Genomic DNA, 20184 nt, shown 5'->3' with positions numbered 1-20184 from the left:
CATCCCCACCATCCTTCAACAACAGCCAAAAGAGTGACCCACAGCTGTTACTCCACGGTCACAGTGACCACAGAGCTCGATTACTCCATGGACACCCATTGGTCCTGAACCTATGAAATACATGCTGCTAGGAAACTCCTTTCCCAGCAGTTTTACTTTTGTTCCAAGTTTCACCAGCTGCACCAGGGAAACTTCAACTTTTTCGGACAGAGTGACCATGCCATTATCTTCATGTACCTGAATGCAATTTGTTTGTATACTCAGTGGAGCTTACACACTTGAGGAAATGCTGACAAGTTCCACAGTTGTCTAATAATCTTTACTAAAACCCAGGAGATACTTTTCAATGCACACAAAAATTTTTGCATGTTAAAAGGTGTGTACCCAATGCAATTTTTTTTATTTCAGAACATTTTGCTTCTGGCCTTTCTAGAAAGAGTATTATATCTAAAAATGTGAAAGTATTATATCTAAAAATGTGAAAGTATTATCTTCCCCCTTTCCAGACTTCTGTGCAGCTAAAGGGCTTTTCCTCTAATATTCTTCTAAAATGAGCAAAAAACAACCCACTGTTTTAGCAAAAACACAGGGAGGCAAAGTGCAATCCAAAAGTGAGTTACAATTAATCAGCTGAATATCATACTGAGCACTATTTGACCACATTAAGCACATCAAATACAAAGCACTTACAATGGGCTCTTCACACCAAGCCAGTATTCAGCGTATGCTGTGTCAGACGTGTTTTGTCACCATAATCATACAGGCTTTCCCACACCAGGTGCCAGAGCATGAGCCACAAAGGGCAGAGCCTCTCCAAAACGCTTTGATGTCCTGTCCCTCGCAGGAAGGTGGGGCTGCATTGTACAGAAATGCAAACAGCGCCATTTCTGCGAATTCTAGGTACTTCGAATTTCATTACAGTTTTTATTTGTTTTGTTAAAGGTTCGTTAATGGGAGAAATAGTGGAGAATCACAGGGAGCCGAGTGGACACCAGTTCCGGGGAAGGTTAGGGCAATAGGCGAGCGGACAGAAGCGGCGCTTCAGCCCGGTGCGGCTGGTCCGTGTCCGCACGCTGCCCAGTGGGTGGTGCTGCGGGCAAAGGCTGCTTGGAAGCGCAGCCCGACGAGCCGCATCCCCGCGCCCCCGGCTCCAAGCTGCAGGGCCGGCCGGCACCGGGGAGCCGCGGCTGCTGCGCTCCGAAGGGTTAAAAGCCGTCGAGCCCCATGCGTGGGAGGGGTCGGGGCAGTGTGGGGAGAAATGCAGAAAAAGTAGGTCAGCTGCGCCCAGCGGCGGAGCGGAACGGAACGGAATGGAACGGAACGGAACGACAAGGGAAGGGATGGGATGGGACGGGTCAGGGCGGGCAGGGGGCTCTCCCTTGCCGGGGTCTGCCGGCGCTCCCGTCCTGACTCCAGGCGTCTGCATTTGCTCCCAGCCATTGGCAGGTACTCATAGTATTTACAACACGATAGCTCTACCGCTCGGTACACATTTGTATTTTGGTAAATACACAGACACATTCAAGGAATTTCGGAGGGGGAGGGGAAAAAGAGGGGGAGGGGGGGATAGGAGGGGAGGGGAAGGGCGCTAGAAATTAAAAGTGAAGCACAATTTGAAACTCTGCCTACACCACAGCTTTTATAATCAGCTTGTGACATGCTTGGCACTAAACACTGTTTATGTCCACAATTAATGCAGTTAATACTAGGTTAGTAACTGTGGCAGCCAGCCACGTGCATTGCCTGGCACATGGGTGCCTGCTCCCAGCCGAGGAGGCAGGCTTTGCTCTTCAGAGCACACAGCCAGGCCAGTTCAAGCACATCTGGAGCCAGTTTATCTGGGGCCTCCCTCCAAAGCGGTACTCAGCATTGCCAGTGTATTCTTTCACACAAAATGCTATAAAAGGGGGAGAAGGAATTAGGACAAAAATGGGAGTGAGAGATGATTAAAAAAATGGGAGTGCGAGGCTCTTTCCAGTGGAAGCCACCCTGTCGCGCCGGGCTTTGTAGCCTGCCTGAGCAAGACCCAGCATCAGGGAGCCCCTAACAGGGCCTCCAGAACCAGTTTGACCAGTTTCTGTTTCTCCTGTCTCTCCATGCAGTTGGACATCTCAGCGAGCATTACAAACCTATAGCTGCTGCTAGGCATCTGTTGTCTCCACCTGATGAGGGGCAGTGGCAAGGTTGGTCTTGATAAAAGGTGGTTCGCATAAGGACTGTACACCTACCAGTCATAAGCATGCAGTCCCAAGTAACGTTTTCCAAAAAAGTCTTTCTCAAGACAGAGTCACCATGTTGCAATGGGAAGATTTTATGAGCTGGTTGCAAAAATTCATTTGTACTTTTTGGGTGGGAGGTGAATTTTGAAACTGAATTTTTACAAAGCTCAAGAGCTCTAGCAAGACTTCTGCATCATGTTCAGAGCTTCCTTGGGAAATCCAGTATCTTCAAACATTGCTTCTATGTCAAGGCATACACCTACAGACCTGCTCACTAATACACCAGGCACACCAGTAACATGACCTGTTTTTCTTTTGTGGCCACTTACAACTCCAGTGAGAGCAAAATATATGTGCGAATCGGTCACGCGTTAAGTAACGTCACTATCATCTGTCACGTGTTTGTTCACTTATCTGTTCCCCAAGGAGAGGAGTGTTTGTTTTGAGGTTTTACATGGCTCTAAACATTTATTCCAGTAATGTCAAGGTCAAAGAAAGGTGTTCTTCACTTGCAGTAGGAGCTGGTGTAATCTGAGATAAGGTCCCAGAGGAAAGGAAGCCTACTTCACAGTCACGGCTTGGCCATCAAAAACAAATGCATTCTGCACAGACACACATCACCCTCCATCTGGAGGGCTACCTCATGTTAGAAGAACATCTCTGTCAACCCTCATGCTATAACCCAGTTCTTCATATAGTCTGAAATGAACTGTCATATCAATTCCCTCTTTCCTTGGCATGGTAGCATTAGAAGCAAACTCTGTTCTGTTCAAAACAAGGCCACAAGTACTAGAATCACAGCTTTTTCAGTAATATTTTAATCAAAATTATTAGTACTTTCTTACTTTTTGCTGAGCAAAGGGAAAATTCAGCTTATTTGTTGTTTTGATTTTGTTTGTTTGTTTTTTTAACTTAAGCTACAAATTCATTAAAGGAAATTAATACCTCACAGGATACAAAAGAACACAAAAGACCACATGTGTTTGTTGTTACTGTTCTCCAGACTTCTTTTCCTTTATTGCATTCTTAATCACCCATTACTGCTTTTTCACCTGCTGCAAGCTATAAGCAAGAGGGTAGCAAATACATGGCAACACATGTAACAATACATTTAAAGTGTGCTATTCTTTCCTGTTCCAAGGTTTTAGAAGTAACTTTAATGCACATGCCTCCAAAATGCAGCAAGAAAACCAAAATAACTGTCTTCTTACAAAAGAAGAAAAAAAAAAGAAAAAAGAGAAAAGATCTTCAGCTGAGACACTTTTCATTTAGCCATGCTTAAATATCAGAGAATTAATACTGCCTACAAACAACAAAAGGGTCACACGCTCATCATGAACTAAAAAATTAACATCTAGCAATGCAAAAATGCAAATGTTTGAAAAAAGATTTTGTCCAAACAATGCAAGGATTATGAGGAAAGAAATAAGTATGCCCATTGAAGGGAAATGGCATCCTACGCAGTGTGCAATCATTGGATATACTAGAGAAGTATCTCCTAAATAATGAAGAAGGGGGAATTAGTTGGAGTTCCTATTCATTGCTGAGTAAAACTTTTCACTATTTTTTCATCAATGCAAACTCATGTTTAGGAAGACAGGATAGTGTATGACAAATATTCCCTCTCCCTGCTGTTGAGCGCCTCACTGTACCAATTCAGGTGGGGAGACTTCCCCTGTTTAAAATGTCTTTTCTATCCATTTGCCTGCTGAGGATAATCAGAGTGTTTAAGCATGGTGCATAGCCTCCACTCCTGGGGACAGGGAGGGGCTGACCAACGCCAATGTGGCTAACATTATTTAGTGGATTTATAAGTAGGATTCCTTGGACTCACTGCTACTCACTATATATTTTAAAACTTCAAAGATGGAAATGTACAAAGCTGAGAATGGACATGGAGTACACCCAGTCTTATCACTGAAATCATTGTGTGTCAGTTATCATGTCCATACTAATAAAGTTAGCCAGACAGCTCTTCTACCTGCACCTGGAGGGCACAGATTGCTGGGGTAGCTCTCTTGGGTTACTCCTAGTGGGAAGAAATGTGTGGGAAGCCCTGGTTTTGTGTAGGGATGAAGACTATAGATATGGAATACAGTAGTGAAGACTATGGAAGTCATTACAATCAGTTGGCAGAGAGGTCATTTTAATTTATAGTGAAATCTAAGAGGAAGTCTGATGCGTTTATGTACTCACAGGCAGCCTTTTTCTCTGCCCAAGTGGCTGCAGCATGCTTTGTTTCTTAGCAGCATGTTCAGGAAGAATCAAAGGGTGGGAGAGTGAGCTGGAGAACACCTAGGCAATGGTCAGTGGAAGTGGAATGTAAATATGGAAGGCAAACAATGCCACCCCTCACAGTCAGATATCAGACCCATGAGCAGCTATTAGCCCTCAGAATGAGCACTGCCTGAGATAGTCAGTGCACAGTCAAACCATATTTTACCAGCTGAAAGAGGAAGAAAGGAGAATTTTGTACACTTTCTACTTCTTCATCCTGTTTCCTCAGATATGCAGGAGTTAACGAGAGAAAAGGATCATTATAAGATAGTCTTTGACCCACAATATAGAATAATTGCCCTGTTAGTTACAGTTGCAACTGGATTCTTCGGTACACTGTGTGGGGTAGAGATGACTAAAATGTGTGCCTTCAGTCATTTGTTGACTAACACAGTCTTTGTGGTCAACTCATGCACGTTCCACTGCAAATGCTTTTGATAATGCAGCTATAAAGGCTTGTGAATGTCAGTGTAGGAGGGCAAAATATTTTGAGCTGCTCAGCTTCACTTTATAAATATTTTTGGAAGCCACCAGTGTGAAATGCTCCATTCACATTCAGCACTGAAAAAAATAATGGCTTCTTCTAAAACAAAGACACATCTGTCAGTGCAGTAGAGTATATGAATTTACATAATCTGCAGCACAGAAAAAGTACTTTCTCAAACAAATTAAGTCAAAGCAGGCAGAGAAAGAACAGCATGAAGCTCTCTATGCAATGTCAACAATAATTAACAGAGTACTTTATAGTCTGCCAGTGCTTCCCGTGAATAAGGTACTCTCAGGCATTTGGTATGAACAGGCTGCCGTCCTGTTTCTCTGCTGCAACCCAAAGCTGCAAGTCTTCACTTTTACTGGCTAGCCTATCATTAACTTTTAAATATTGTATGCCACCCAACATTTCCCCTTAGAAGGACAAAGGACAGAGGGCATGAAGTTTCTGTTGCAACCGCTGCGGGAATTCATGGGGTTTGCTTTGCCGTGTCATACTGGGAAATTCAGGGAATTTACTTCTTTCTCAGATGCGTCAAAAAAAATTAAAAAGAAAAAAACCAAAAAACAAACAAACAAACCTAAACATGTGTCACCTTGCACAGAACTTGTTAATCCCTTTATTCCTCACTTTTCCTGTTGATACCTTGGGAGAAGGCAGCTTTCTTGTTTCCCTCACATACACATGAAACATTTGGAAGTTTTCTTCAACTCCTACTGATTCTCCAGGGATGTAGACTGCAGACATTTTGAATCATGGAGTCTCTTCTCTTAGGCTGCCTGTGCATAAAATGCAGAACTGATGTGAGGCTGCTTTTGTGCACAGAATAGTATTGTATTGCTGCTGTACCTCTGATTTAATCACACTTCCTTTTCATGTACTTGCAGATTAAATTTCCAGTATTGCCACAGAATGGGACACTCCTGACATCTTTCTCTTTTTGCAAACGGTAAAACTGCAGCCTTGCCTAAAGCAGAGAGATTTCCACAAGTTTTTTCCTTATAGACTAATTTTGACTGATTTCTTCCACGTGTAAGAGTGCTCAGAAGGTTGTCAGGGAGACAACTGTTGACACAGCTTTACCCTGGTATTTGAAGGGCTTGGGCAGTTGAGTGCTTTTCAGCAGATTGTGCATTCGTGCAGATGCAAGCACACTGGCAGACTGCAGACCTGACTTACTCATTTGCTGGTCTGAGCTCACGAGCAAGCACTACCTCCAAACAAGAGCTGTAAGAGGAGGTCAGCATACCTCAGCTAGTGATATTTGAACTGGGTTGAGCAACAGAAAAAAACTGGTGACCAAAAGTCAAGTACAGTCAGTGTGAGACACAGGACTTATTTGGAAGGTTGGTCTGCACTGTGTACATTGCTGCTAGTAGCTCAGCTGGTTGTTTAAACTCATCCAGACCAATATAAAACACTGTAATAATGCTTCTGTGATGCCAGCATCCTTTGTAAAGTACAGCCCTGAGTCCAGAAATTCCCATCAGCCTGCAGTCTGTGTCATTGCCTCCAGCTCCTCTGTGGATCTCAGTGCTTTCTTCCTTTCCTTCCTGCAAGCTGTGACCAAAATGAAATCAAAACCAGCCATCACGTTCCCTGAATTGGTGTAAAGGTTGAAAACAAGTATAATGAAGTTTGCACTGACTGTGGCTAATTAGCAATCATTTATGATTAAGCCATATAAAATGTTTGTTATTAGTGAAAGAGCTGAATGCTTCAGTACACAGCAAAGGTCCAGGGCACAGAGAAGTTAAGTGACTTACTCAGTTTGATGCAGCAATTCAGTGACATAGGTAGAAATAGGCCACTCAGTTTTCTCTCTCAAAACAGGTCTAATCTCTAGATCATGCTTTGATCTCCCTTTAGCAGCAGAAAATAAAACCCCTCTGTTCACAGTATAAGTCTTTACAGAAATTACTTTCACGTTACAGACTCACCATTATCACGTCTCTGCAAGATCAAACAAAGAGAGGGGCAGTAGGAGAGGAAAAGGAGGGTTACTTTGTGTCATCTACTTCTACAGTCTGCTCAGCAAAGCCAAAGAGGAAAAACAATTTTTTTTTCAGACAGATGTCTTTTACAGCACATCAAACACTTCTCATGGGCGTATGTCAGAGACATTTTACTACAAAGGCTTTGTCCTTTGCATTCACAGCAGCCCGGATGTTTATCAGGATTTTCCATTCCCTAAATTCAAGATCACATTGGGATCTGTGTTAAGTTGGCAGCAGTACATCAATAAAGTGTAAAATACAAAATTCTTAGCAAAAAGAAAGCACTAACACAAATTGTTCCTGCACTAAGGCTGTGGTGGGGGAGTTCCTGTCATCTCTAAAGGAATGTCTGGAGCAGGAAACAGACTATTTTCAATGCACTGGCTTGGAGAAAGTCAGTATGAGAGAATGATTGTCTTTCCTAATAGATTTACTTATAGTAAATGTTGAAGTGCTCTGTGCAAAGCATGTAGCCATAATATCATGAAGACAACATCCCATTATTTACTATATAACATCTCATATACACATTGTACTCTCTGTTTTGTTTATTCATAAGGGCAGTTTGTAATATTTGAAGTCATCTGGCACAACAAAGAGCATTACACACAGAGACAAACCAAATTTAATATTGCTACATACTCTTCCTCTCTTAGGCCAGGACCCAACAGCATCTTGTGTTTCCTCTCTCCTCACCCCATGCTTATGGTATGCATGGTGTATAATCTCAGTCCACAGATTACTACAGGATCCTTCAAAAAACTCTTGTATCCTTCCTTGGTGAGGTGTTCTTCTTTCTAGGAACAAAGCAGGTCACTGAGTGTTGCTTTAAGGCAGTACTCCCAGCCTCTCTGCCAGTAGAACAGCACAGTAGAGCATGGTGCATGCTCCCCCAGCAAGCTGATCTGCTCCACTCCCTGGAAATTTGAATCACCAAGGCACATCAGCAACAGTAGAAGCACCTACCCCCAAACCCAATACTTTATTCTTTTCACTTGGGATGACACTGAGCTTCCACGAGACATTCTGTTCCCTGGCACAACCATGGATTGAAATGCTTCATTGAAATTGAAAGGAAATTTCATTGTAAGCCAGAAGGACAGCATTCTCCAACACTTAGTGCAGAAAAAGACGATAGGCAGAAATAGCAGAGATGTCTGAGGTCCCTTTTGCTTCTGTTTGGAGTATAAACAATCTCACAATTCTTCTCTATGCCAATTCTCTTGTAGGTTGAAGTAACTGTTTTCCCGTTTTAGTGATCCTAGTTTCTCAAGAAGGTAAGACATCAGGTAATCCTATACTTTACTGTCTGCCTACCAGCAGTGCTACTGTGTAGTCTCACACAGCATTTGTGCACTGCCCTTGCATTCACCAGCAAGAAACGAACACATCCCTCCATCAGGCTCCAGCAAATGTGTTTCTGCAGAGAAGGGAACTCATGTCTGTTACTGGTAGCAGCAACTCCTTCCCCAGTGAGTCTGAACAGCCTCTCTCTCCAGGTTAAACCAAATGGCTTTTGTTGTCTCTCAGAGATGTGAGTGAATGGATGTGACGCCCCAAAACTCCTACCTCTCAGATCATATACTACTTATGTGAAAACAGTGGGTAAGCTTCTGGCAGCTCTTCCTGTTTAAAATGGACTGGGGAAAAGCAGCATGTAATTTTTTGGCAGCAACACTGGAACAGTAAAACTAATGAGTCCCCACAGCTATTCCCACCTGTTCTTACAGCAATATTATATCGGATATATACCCATCCATGAGTCTATCTGTGATGTTAGCTCAAACTATAAAAAACCTCCAAAAACAATCCACCCAGACCCCAGAGGTCTTTTCCTGCATAGGAAAAAGGGTATAAAACAGCATGTGGAAATTTCACCTGTTTTCACATCTCACTTAAGTTGTGTCTGAACTCCTTCCATGGAAGGGACTCAAAGCAAGACAGATGTGTATTAACCCAAAAGTGATACTGACCAGAGATATTGTAACACCTGAATATGGAGCAAGATGAGGGTGAGTCAGCAGAAGATGTTTGTCTTCTATGCGGAGTCCGAAAATTTGGCTGTCTCTAGCAGGAAATTACACTAATACTGAATCACAGTTCTGTATGCATCATCATCATGTACAGATGTTTTCCATGGTGAGGAAGTTGTTGTTAGGTAAGTTTTAAAATTTTACTCAATAATTTTATTTCAAAATGTGTCCTAGAGCATCCAGTTTTCCTTGTGCATGAAATTGTCTGCAGTATTTATGATTTATGATTCTCTTCAGTAAAAACTCTGACCAAGACACTCCAGGGATAGATACAACAACCCTTCCATATTCTACCTGAAAGAGACAAATAGTTTGCAACTAATCTCCAAAAAAAAAAAAAAAAACCACAGAAAAGAAGATTAAAGAACTGAAAAGGATCAGTGGAATGCTCATAAAATGTAGAATTATCTCATGACAAATGCACTAGGATTGCCTGAGATTTTCCTGAGATATCTTTAATTTTTTTCCATATGATTTTTTTTTTGTTAGTGGATGTATCCTCAGAAGGAATATACTAATTTAAAAATGCTTCCATTGTGATTAGAATAGGCAAGCTTTCTGTGCTCCAGAAATTTTTTAAAAAGTCTTGGAAAACAACTTTAAAAAGTTCCAAAGATTCTAGAGGTTGACAGGGAGTTAATTCAACTTATCTGTAGCAAAACATGTTTAAAATTTATTTCTTTTAATAGCTATTATGTTGACAGTGCAGTAAAGAGTTATGCTGATAATAGAAAAATCATCCCTTTTGCAAATAATAACAGTAATGAGGCATTATAGTACAAGGGGAAAAAGAAGAAAAGCATTTCATCCTGGATACTCTTTCCCCTCAGATAATATGGCCTTTGGCAAACTGTGATGTTACAGGTCTTTAAATAATGAAGTTTCCAAACAAAAGATTGTGTAAAAAAGATTTGAAGAAGATATATTTATAATTAATGATGGAGCTTGGAAGAAGTCCAACAATGAAAGCAATTCTTGTTTTCTAACCTGAAGTACAAGCTTTCTATAAACAGACTGAAGATTACCCCAGTAAAGAAGCAAAGTGATGAAGTAAAACAGGGTATACATACCATATTTGAAAATGTTTCAGGCTTTCAGATATCCTCAACCAAAATGTAAGCTATCTATCACAGATAGATTTGGGATGTAACATCAGTGGAAGTCTATGGAGACAACCTTGCATCAATACAGCCCCAAATTATCCTGCTTCCTTTCATAGTTACTTCTGGGTGGAAACAGTTCTACTATCTTTTCAGTAGCCCATAAGTCCGCATTGCACAGAGGGAAGCAGCTGAATTGCAGTTGTTCTTTTAGTGTTTACTGTTTTGTTCTCCTGGTGTGTGCTGTTTTTATACATTCACTGCTAGTTCTCTGATTAAGGCTTTAGCCTAAATATAGGGGGAAAGGGAAGGGGTGGTTTGGTCTTTGCAAAAGCCAAACCAAACCTGTTTCAGTTCCAGGTCCCATTTTTTCTGAGCCCTGAAAGTTAAAATCTGAATGGCTTGGGTAAGTGCTTCTAATTCTAGCCTACTCCTATTTAAAACAAGAGGGAGGATGTGTTTTTGAGAAGCTAAAAGTAGTATGGCCTGGAATGAAGTCTCTGAAGACATTTAGGGAAGATTCAGATAAACAATTCCATTCCTCTCCCTACCCCTTGTATCTGGCATTAATTTTTATCCTATCCCTTCCTTGCTTTCTATCTCTTGGATATTGTTTGCTTTCCCTCAATTTCCAATGGAGCTTGAAATTAGATTTCTTTTACCACCTTGCTAGTGAACAAAGATCTGAACGACACATCCTGGTGAAAGCTAATTCTCAGACTGAGTCACTGCGTTATCTTCCACCTCTGTACCTGAACTGGCTGAAACCACACAAAAGAAATGACTGTGTAGTTCTGTGTCCAACTCACACTGTCATTATTTGATTGTTGAAAGGATAACTCTGAGTTTAGCTGGACAGAAATAGAACCATCCAATTGTAATGGATTTAGTCTCCATTTATGACAGCAGAAATTGGGCCACACTGTTACTCAAGATAGAAACAGCACTCATTGTCACAATTTATAACTTCATCAGGAGTTAACTTGGGAGCTGCAAGCTGGCAGCAATAATTCATACATTGCTGCAAACTGTATTTTCATAATTTCTGTTGATACTGGCAAAGTACTTGTTTTGGCTTTCTGCATGTTGCAGTCATTAGTATAATATAACATAGCCACTCAGATATATTTAGGGGAAGGTCATTTTTTATACAAATTATTATGTACTGGGAAGTTAAATAAACAACCAAGTTAAAGATATCAACAGTCCCAATTCTTGATCCATGCCAAAGGGAATTTTAAATACTAGTTGGTTCAATTGGAGGAAAAGTCAAGCAGTGATTATGTCAGTTGGAAGAGAGAGGACATTGCATTTCCTTTTATTTCAGACTCACCTGGAATGCTACTCCTTGAAAAGGGCTAAATACATCTGTAAAGCAAGAAGTGCTCAAAGACAAGCTAGAACACACTTGGTCACTATACCATTAGCAAGATTACTCATCCTGTTCATAATAATGAAAATTCCTATTGAGACTTCGCTGAGCAAAAAGTACAGTATCCTGACTATTTATTAACAGCTCTTTGGAATGCGTTTCCAAGGCACAAAAGGACACTGACCTTGAAAATAGTATTTGGGTGGAAGTAAAAGTCCACAGTATTCATTTTGCAAGTTTGTAGTTGTGAAAGTTACAAAACAAGTCACTTTTGAGAAGTACTCATCTTTTACGCTCATTAGATTGCAATCCAGCGATGACTTAACATGATATTTAAACAGTAGTGTTTTTGCCAATGAGTTGCATGATCAACACGAACTGCTAATGTTTTCTATTCTAAACCTTCTCAAAATGTCAAGTGTTCTTGTCAGCTGAGTGGAAGTGGCATAAAAGTAACTTTTGAAGTTGTTGTTGATGAGATTCCCTTGGGAAACTCAGTATATATACTGAAATTATATTCACAATATTCTCTAATCTCTCCTGCTGCAAAAGATTTAGGCTCCAAACTCACATTTCCATTGATGGTAATGTAGCACAGTCTGGGTCTTTCTTCCAAAAACGACACTGAGCATTCTTAAATAACACAGGTCTTGTGTCCTGAATTCTCTCAAGTGGCAAGAAAATAAAAAACCTAAATTTAAGAAATTTGTTTTGAAAACCTAGACCTGATAACTACCTCTGTTACAACCCTCATAATTCCAGTGCTGTTATTTTTTAGGGGTTTTTCACACAGCATATCACCAGGAGAGCAGAAAAATTCACAGTTGTCTAAGTCACACTGCTATAGCAAATTCGCAGATTTCTTGATTCCCAGTTTCTTCTGTGCCTTGGAACATCAGACAAAGGTAAGGAAACTGATGCATTACCTAAGACCTGGTCTCACTCCCATGGTTATCATGTGTGAACCTGTACAAGCCATATACAGAACTATTTCGAATAACAAACTGAGGCAGAACTTTGATGTGCCTGTCCAGCCTCAGTCAGATGGCTCCAGAGCTCTTTTGGCTCGTGTAGGGCACAGTTGCTCCTCCTTGATTTCAGCCCATTGCAGCGGGAAGAACCACAGACTTGTAGGGTTTTGGCCCAAAGCAGTGCTGATGATGTTTGTTACACCATTTACAGCAAAAGCCATGAATTAATTTGCTTCTAAAGTTCCAAATAAGTCAAGATCATCACTGACACTGTATTTCCAGTGCCATGGGTTTCACATGTTGCAGTTCAGGTGTTTCTTGGACTACCAAAAAAAATTTTGTACTCAAAGTTTTTCCCAAAACTTTAGTTAGACAGGTGGAACTTTACGGACTACTAGCACAGGGACTGTACACTTGTGATCAGTGTTTGGTACTTTATTCACACATCAGAAAGTCACAGAATGGGTCAGGTCAGAAGAGACCACAGTGGGTCACCTGGTCCAACTTCCCAGCTCTAGAAGAGCCATCCTAGAGCACGTGGCACAGGATTGTGTCCAGAAGGTTCTTGAATATGTCTTTTCCTCAGAAGGTGCTGAAATGCCCTAAAGTCTCTGTTCATTTGTTGAAAAGCAGATTGGTATTTTATTCTGCTGTTCCATGCACAAGTGTCTGATTGCAATAATAAATAGTATTTTGTATAGGGGAACTCAGTTTTCAGTTTTAGCACACCACAACAACTACAGTGGTACAAAGCACAAGGGTTTATAAAGATGAGCATTTGTAAATGGCACTTTATGGGTAAAGTGAAAATAAGCATAAAAATCTAAAAGCAGGGTAGAATTTGGTATGTATTTTTATTATTTGACTTTGTCTCTGCATTTTTTCACTTGACCTGTAGCAAACATTATTTAGGATATCAGTTCTATTAAATAAACCTTTCATAATTTGAGTGCTTTCAAATTGCTAACTGCTCATTTGTGATCATTTAGTAACACTCAGTGATGATGTCTCTATAACAAGTAATTCATGTCTAAACTGGCTTTCACATTGCTGAAATGTAAAAGTTCAAGCATGCTGGTAGAACAAGTTGGCCTCCTAAGAACATTTCAGGGTCATTTCACACGTTCGATCACATCTGGTCTTGTAACTATGACACTCCTGGATCTAAAAGCCTGTTTTCACCCAGGTAATATACAGTACTGCAGCCTCATTTGCATTGTGTTCACAAACTTAGCAAGTGGGTTGAAAAATGCACAGGGATATTCAGCAGATAGGTTAACCCACATCCAGAGATATCCAGAATGTGGGTTATGTACAGGTAGAAGAGGTGGAAGAGTACAGCTGCCACATCCAGGTCAATGAGATGCATCTGGGTTCTCAGCCCATCTTTGCCTCAGCTGGCTTCCTCTGTAAACCAGACAACCGGGCCAGTTGGAGATGCTGCTTAGCAGCTCACCCTGCAAGGAGGACACTTTCACTATTAGCCTAAACTGCTCACACAGTCCTGACAGTTATAAAGCCCAGCATTTTGCAATATTGACTCACTGCCACGAAGTATTAAATTAATCTTTAGAACATGAGGTAAGAGCTTTCTTAGTTACTAACAAGGACCACAAACTCCTCAACAAACTACAGAGACATAAATGCAACAAAAAACATCCTACCAGTATGAATTTTTAACCAAAACATCAGAAGCCAGGGGACTGGTTAGAAGCAAGAGGCTACTGGTTTTTGTATAAAGTAATAATGACTTTAATGCTTATAATTTTCAGGTGATTTATTTAATCTTTGCACACATCCACAATGAAGGAAGGCAAAACAATTCTGTCTGTGCTACATGGGGATGACAAGGCAGCAAGAATACAGAACCTGCCCAAGGCCAGCATGAGGAGTGGAATGCCTGGCTGCCAGCCCCATTCTCAAAATACATAGTTCCTTTCTAGAGACAGCAGCTGTTTGTTCTCTAACACTTATAGAGCATCTAAGATTATTTCCATTTATGTTAATAATCTGCGCAGTCCAGTGAGAACAAAATTGGGTCATAGATGTTTAAACTGGCCCAATTTCACTGAAGACTCCTGGTAAACTCACGGTTACACACAACTCTGTAATTATCAGGTTCAGTTTGGGAAGCTGAGTGGTACATGCAGAGGGCTGGGCCAGTAACACAAAAGCTGTGCACTCAGCTTTGTTCTGCCACAAGCATGGTCAGTCTTTCGGCCAGGAAAATTCCTGTAGCCTGAAATTAAGCTGAGAGTTGCATGCATTCTGTGTATCCTCCTATGCCATTGCTAGAGGTGTGTACCTTCTGCAAGGAAAATCCAAGCATTTCCCCAGCCTGTGACCAATGCAGGCACCAGAGACATAAATGCACAATAGCTTGGGCAAAAAGGCTTCCTCTAGGATATATGAGCATCCGTCTGCATTTCGGTTGTGTGATGGGCTTGTCCATCCCATGACAAAGGGAGCATTGTGGGGCTCCAGGGAAAGTGGCTAATAAGAGTGTATAGCCAGGAGAATTGTCCCGGCAAAGCAGGATCCAGATTTGAAGCCCATCCCAGGTAGGATGTCCTTGTTATGCTCTAGTATATTTTTGAGACTTTGGGCAAAACATAAGCATTTAAACTTTTTTCCACAACAAAGCTGAGGATATTATATTTTTTTAAATCCTATATTCACCAAAATGTTATCATTTTTAAGCAGTAGAATTGCATTGAAGCTGGTGGACAATACCTTGTGACTGCAAGAAAGACCTCAGTGCTTCTGACTTCCATTGAGTTTCTGCAAAAGCTGGACACAGAAGCCAGGAGCCATGAGCCATTGACATTTGTATATCAGGAACAGTAGCATTTAAATGAACATGCTAATATCCATTGAAGAAATTTGTTCTTATTACTTTTTATTTTTGAGCAGTGGTAGGCAGAGTGAAAATGGATGTCAATCTGACTGCTTATTACAAACATTGTCCTGCTTTTTGTACCAGATTTGACCCTTACTATATGTCTAGAGGGCATACTGAGACACTGTAGGCATTTCACTGGGGCAATCCTGAGCTGCTGCGTAGCACTCTGGACATCCTTACTGTCACTGAAGAAATGCAGGTACTATGAAATGATAATTAAGCCCACCTAAGAATCCCAAACTGTGTCAAACAGCTAACACTGAGTCTTGTGTAATAACCTACAATTAGCATGAAATGCCCAAGGCATTTGCACATTGACAACATGGTTTAATCCAGTAATAAAGTAGGTTAAAATGATTATTATTTTAGCTAATAGTATTTTTAACAGAAGTGAAAATACAGAAAAGAAGCTACAGAAACATATTGACTTCAGTTGTGCCTCCCTGAGAAGTCTGTATGGATTTTGTTATTTATGGTCCATTTTTTCAAAAAGGACCCAAGGCAAATGTAGAAATCCCTGGTTGTATGAAATGGATGGATGTGCATCAAAATGAGGGATTTGCATGTTTAACTGCCCATATTTGTATCCTTCTATCCATTTTGCATATGCAAAGGCAAAGATTGTTATATTTATCAGTGCATAAATGAAAGGAGAAGAGATAAATGACCTGGTTTGCAGAGGTGCTGAGCACATGCAGTTTCCATTTATTTCAACTGGAGTGTGAAAAACAGGCCCTAAGTGACTGGCTCAAGCTCACACAATGCATGATTGTCAGTGCCAGGAAGAAAACCCAGAAATCCTTCCAGTCTAATCCTCCCAGTCTAAATCCTCCCCAGTCTAAACTCTAGGCACAGTCTCTCCAAGAAATAAAAGAAAAAAAAAAATCTGTCGAATAGCCTGACCGCACTCTTATTCCTATCTTAATTTGCTAAGAGAATAAAAAAATGGGACATGAAAAACTCCTGCATAATCTTTAATGACTAGCAAATAATGCCAAGTAGGGCAAGTAAATATGTGTGAAGCATTGCTCACACACCCATCAACTTGCATGTGTGTCACAGATGGTTTTAGTGAAGAGCCAAAAAGAGAAGGAGAGAAAGGAAAAGGAAAACAAGTCCAGATAAAGGGTAAGCTAGAAAGAGAGACAAAGATATTCTCTGTTATTAAAAAAAAAAAAAAAAAAACCAAAAAAAACCAGTTAAAAATGCTACAAAAACTAATGATGAAAAAAAAATCACTATTCCCTTTCCTTGATAACGTGTGGGCTAATCTCTACATAAATAGAAATAACAGCCCTTTGAAATGGCAATGATTTGCTTGGAAAACATTCATTAAAAACGTCCTGCAATTATTGACTCTATCATTATTTCTTGGCAGCAGCTGAGTCTCACTGCATCTTGTCTTGTTTCTCCAGTGAAAAGCAGAGCATTGTTTGGGAAAAAACCTACAAAAACAGAAACAAAAACAGACCAAAAAAAAAACCCCACAAGGACATTGTGTTTGAAATATGTGCTTGGTGACATGGAGCTGATTGCCCAAAGGAATCAGGATACATATATTTGTATTATTGTACACGTGAGTAGCTTGAATCATGTACTGCTCGCTCTCTTTGTTTGGATTATGCAGCTTGGCTGGGCATCCATCCAAAAGATTCACATTAAATTCTAGCTATATTCAGCACAAAAGTCATCTAGCATCAGAGGATCAAAGTTACATCAACCAACAAGCACTAAGGAATTGATAAGCCACTAAAATTAGGTCATCTCCTAGCAGCTGCTTTTGATGGATGAAGTAGAATTTAGCCTCAGGTTTTCTATTTAAAGATCTGTTACAGCATCTTTTCCTGCAGCTACAATGAGAACACAACAAAGTATAATGCGTCTGATTAAATGTTTAATCATTACTCTTTACTCTTCTGATTGTTTCTGCCGTGGCACAGATTTACAGCATGTACTATTTGCAGCTTTCCTGGCCCTTTTAAAGCTGACATTAAAACAGTAGGGATTTTTAATTCCTTAGTTGAAAAACCTAATCAATTATTTTTTAAAAATGTAAATAAAAAAATCTTTCAAAGCTGTTTAATTGCCGCACTTAAAGAGACAGACTGTCATTCACTGGAACTGAAAATGGATATCTAAGCAATTATCCCACCACTGTGCCCTCTGGAAGAATCACCACATCACTAGGAACTATATGAATACAAAAGTACGTATCTGTGCATAAGTACATGGAAGGGGGGCTAAGGAAATTCTTATGTTTTTATTAATTTTATTTGTGGCTACATTGTGGTAAATGATCTCATTAATCTAATTAACACATACTTTTAAAAAATACAAGCTAGTGCACTAGGCTATCTTTGGTCATTAGTGACTGGCATTTTAATTGCTGGAGTATAACATATGCCCTACCAAGACTTCCTTGTGGTATCAGGGTAATACAAATAGTGCCATCACTCTCATCATTAGCATCAGAACTGTGAAACAGCTTTAGAAGAGAGTTCAAAAGGAAATAAACAAGAAAAACTGAAATAATTTCAAATGCATAGAACCTGCCCTTGACCTGTTCAGAAGGTCGGCTGGCTGCAGCCTCTGTAAAACACTGTTGTGTCATCGTTTCACAAATGAAGCTAATGCAGGACTTCATTGTCAGGGTTTTCAATATCACATCTCTCATGTCTGTTAAAATCACTAGAATCTTATTTAAATAATCTTGAGAAATGAAGGGAAAAGAAACAACATCCATCCAATGTAAAAAATGAAGTAAATAGTCGTCTGCCTTTTCAAGTAAAAAAATGATAGGGAGAAAGACTGAAAAATATAGTATATGACAATGCCACATAAGACACATAACTTTCCACAAATGACAGACACGTGCATGCTGCTCTAAAGCAGTGATCCTCTGTGTTCCCTTCTGCCAGCCTTGTAAGTGGGCTGTTGCTGGGTAAGAGTCGTAAGAGGTTGAAACACGCTGTCGTTTCCATTCCAAATTTGGTGTGCCTGGTCTTTATTGCTTGCGAAAGCAACATTATGCACTGTAATTCAAAGTCTAGATCTAGCTTTTTCCAGCTACATACCTCTTCTTCAACAGAAAGCCCAAACTGGGGCGGGGGGGGGGGGGGGGGGGGAAGAAGAGGGGGGTGTGTAATAATATATGTGGAGTAGACGACACATCTGAAACTTTTTCTTTTCAAGAAAGAATCTTTATGGGCAGAATGTAAATGAGTTTAATTTATCAGTTCTGCTTAGTACTCTATTCTGCTTGGATCTCAAGCTAATCAGCTTTGTCTTTTGCTTGGGGCCCCAGAGAAAAAGCCAGCCAGGGAGCCAGCTTGTAGGTGCCTATCTGGCTCATGGAGTAGGACATCTGGTGAGATGGGGATGCTTTGATGCCACATAAATTTCTGACAACCTCAGCTGAAGGCTGTCTGTCATAACATCTGCTGTCTTACTGCGCTATGACCATGCTATGCATTGAGCATATCTGATATTACACTATGTAAATCTTGGGATTTCAATTTTGACTGGCCTAAGTAAAAGTAGGACAAAAATGTTTCTTCTGTGCTCTAGCTGGCCTCCTTGGCATATTTTAGGATTAACATCCTTTCTGTTCATTTGTTGACTAACAGTTACCTCATCACCTCCTAATAACTGTGTGCTTAAGGCAAAACTGGCCAATGATGCCAGAAAGCAACAAGAGTTTACTTACTTTGTGATATTGCATCTCTGCATTGATCTAAAGAAACAAACACAATGTTTTCTATTGTTGAACAAAATACCCAACCCTTTTTCCACTGAATAAAACCATGTCTTTTCACTAGGTCCACAAAGTTTGTTTAACTGAGAGTAGAAAAAAAGAATAACATTTTCAGGAGAAACTGTATTATCCAGGTAAATTTTTCTGGCAGTGGATCTCATTTAAAGTTAAACCAGTTACTGAATATTTCCTTCTTTGAAATTATTATTATTGACAGTGACAAGCACACATGAATGACAGTGGGAGTTTAGTTTACATAGTATACTGAGTCTGATACCAATCTCAGTGCAATGTAATATTACTTAATACATGACCATATACTAAAACTTTATTGTTCCAAAATGGACCTGAGGCACTTCTGAAAAATCCAATGGGCCAGTTTATCATTTGACAGTTCAAAAAATTACTTTTTAAATTGTTGTTTAAAAAAAATTCATTTTGCCTGTTTCTTTTGCTGGGGTCACTTGCTTCAACAAATCATGTGAGGATCAGAATTTGGGGATAATCTAAGAAGGAAGAATAGCTGCCCTTCTCTTTTGTTCCTTTACCAGCTTTATCCACTGTCAATATTATTGAAAAGATAAATGAAGATAAAAATAAAACACCAGAAAAAAAAAAAGGTCAGTACAGTAGTTTTTCCTATTTAGGGTATACTGCAATTTCTAGTTTTGATAAAATGCTGTGTTTTTAATTATCAGATTTTTCACTGTGATTGTGAGAAACTTTACTTTGTTAAAAATAATATGAGGAACTGAAAATAGATCAAATCACATTATTATGAGCTGTAGTTCTATTCAACAGGTATGAAAGCTCTAATAGTGGTAGGTCTTCTTGCTTTACCACACATGGTCGCTATGCATTATGTTCCAAAACACAAATGCACAAACCTCCTGGCAAGAGTCAGTAAGGAGAGAAAAATTGTGGTTACACATCTTATTAGATGAAAATACCTGCTTCTTTTAGGTCTCTTTGCCTCTGCCCATGTCAGAAGAGTTGTGCCATCCTATCTGTATCTTCTTGGAAGGGCAATATGTCCTATTTCCACTTAAAGGTTGAGGGTTTGGCAAGG

General features: G+C 40.1%; 1 long non-coding RNA gene across 1 annotated transcript; it reads left to right on the top strand.

The window, feature by feature from the left end:
* Positions 1 to 570: 570 nt before the first annotated feature.
* LOC119695519 lies at positions 571 to 18481 on the top strand. The gene is made up of 2 exons (XR_005255238.1): positions 571 to 1446; positions 2103 to 18481. It is a non-coding gene; the product is annotated as an uncharacterized LOC119695519 (long non-coding RNA).
* The last annotated feature ends 1703 nt before the right edge of the window (positions 18482 to 20184 follow it).

The sequence above is a fragment of the Motacilla alba genome, chromosome Z (assembly GCF_015832195.1).
Source record: "Motacilla alba alba isolate MOTALB_02 chromosome Z, Motacilla_alba_V1.0_pri, whole genome shotgun sequence".
Lineage (NCBI taxonomy): Eukaryota > Metazoa > Chordata > Aves > Passeriformes > Motacillidae > Motacilla > Motacilla alba.
The sequence above is the reverse complement of the archived record's forward strand: the minus strand, read 5'-3'. Positions and strand labels throughout refer to the sequence as shown.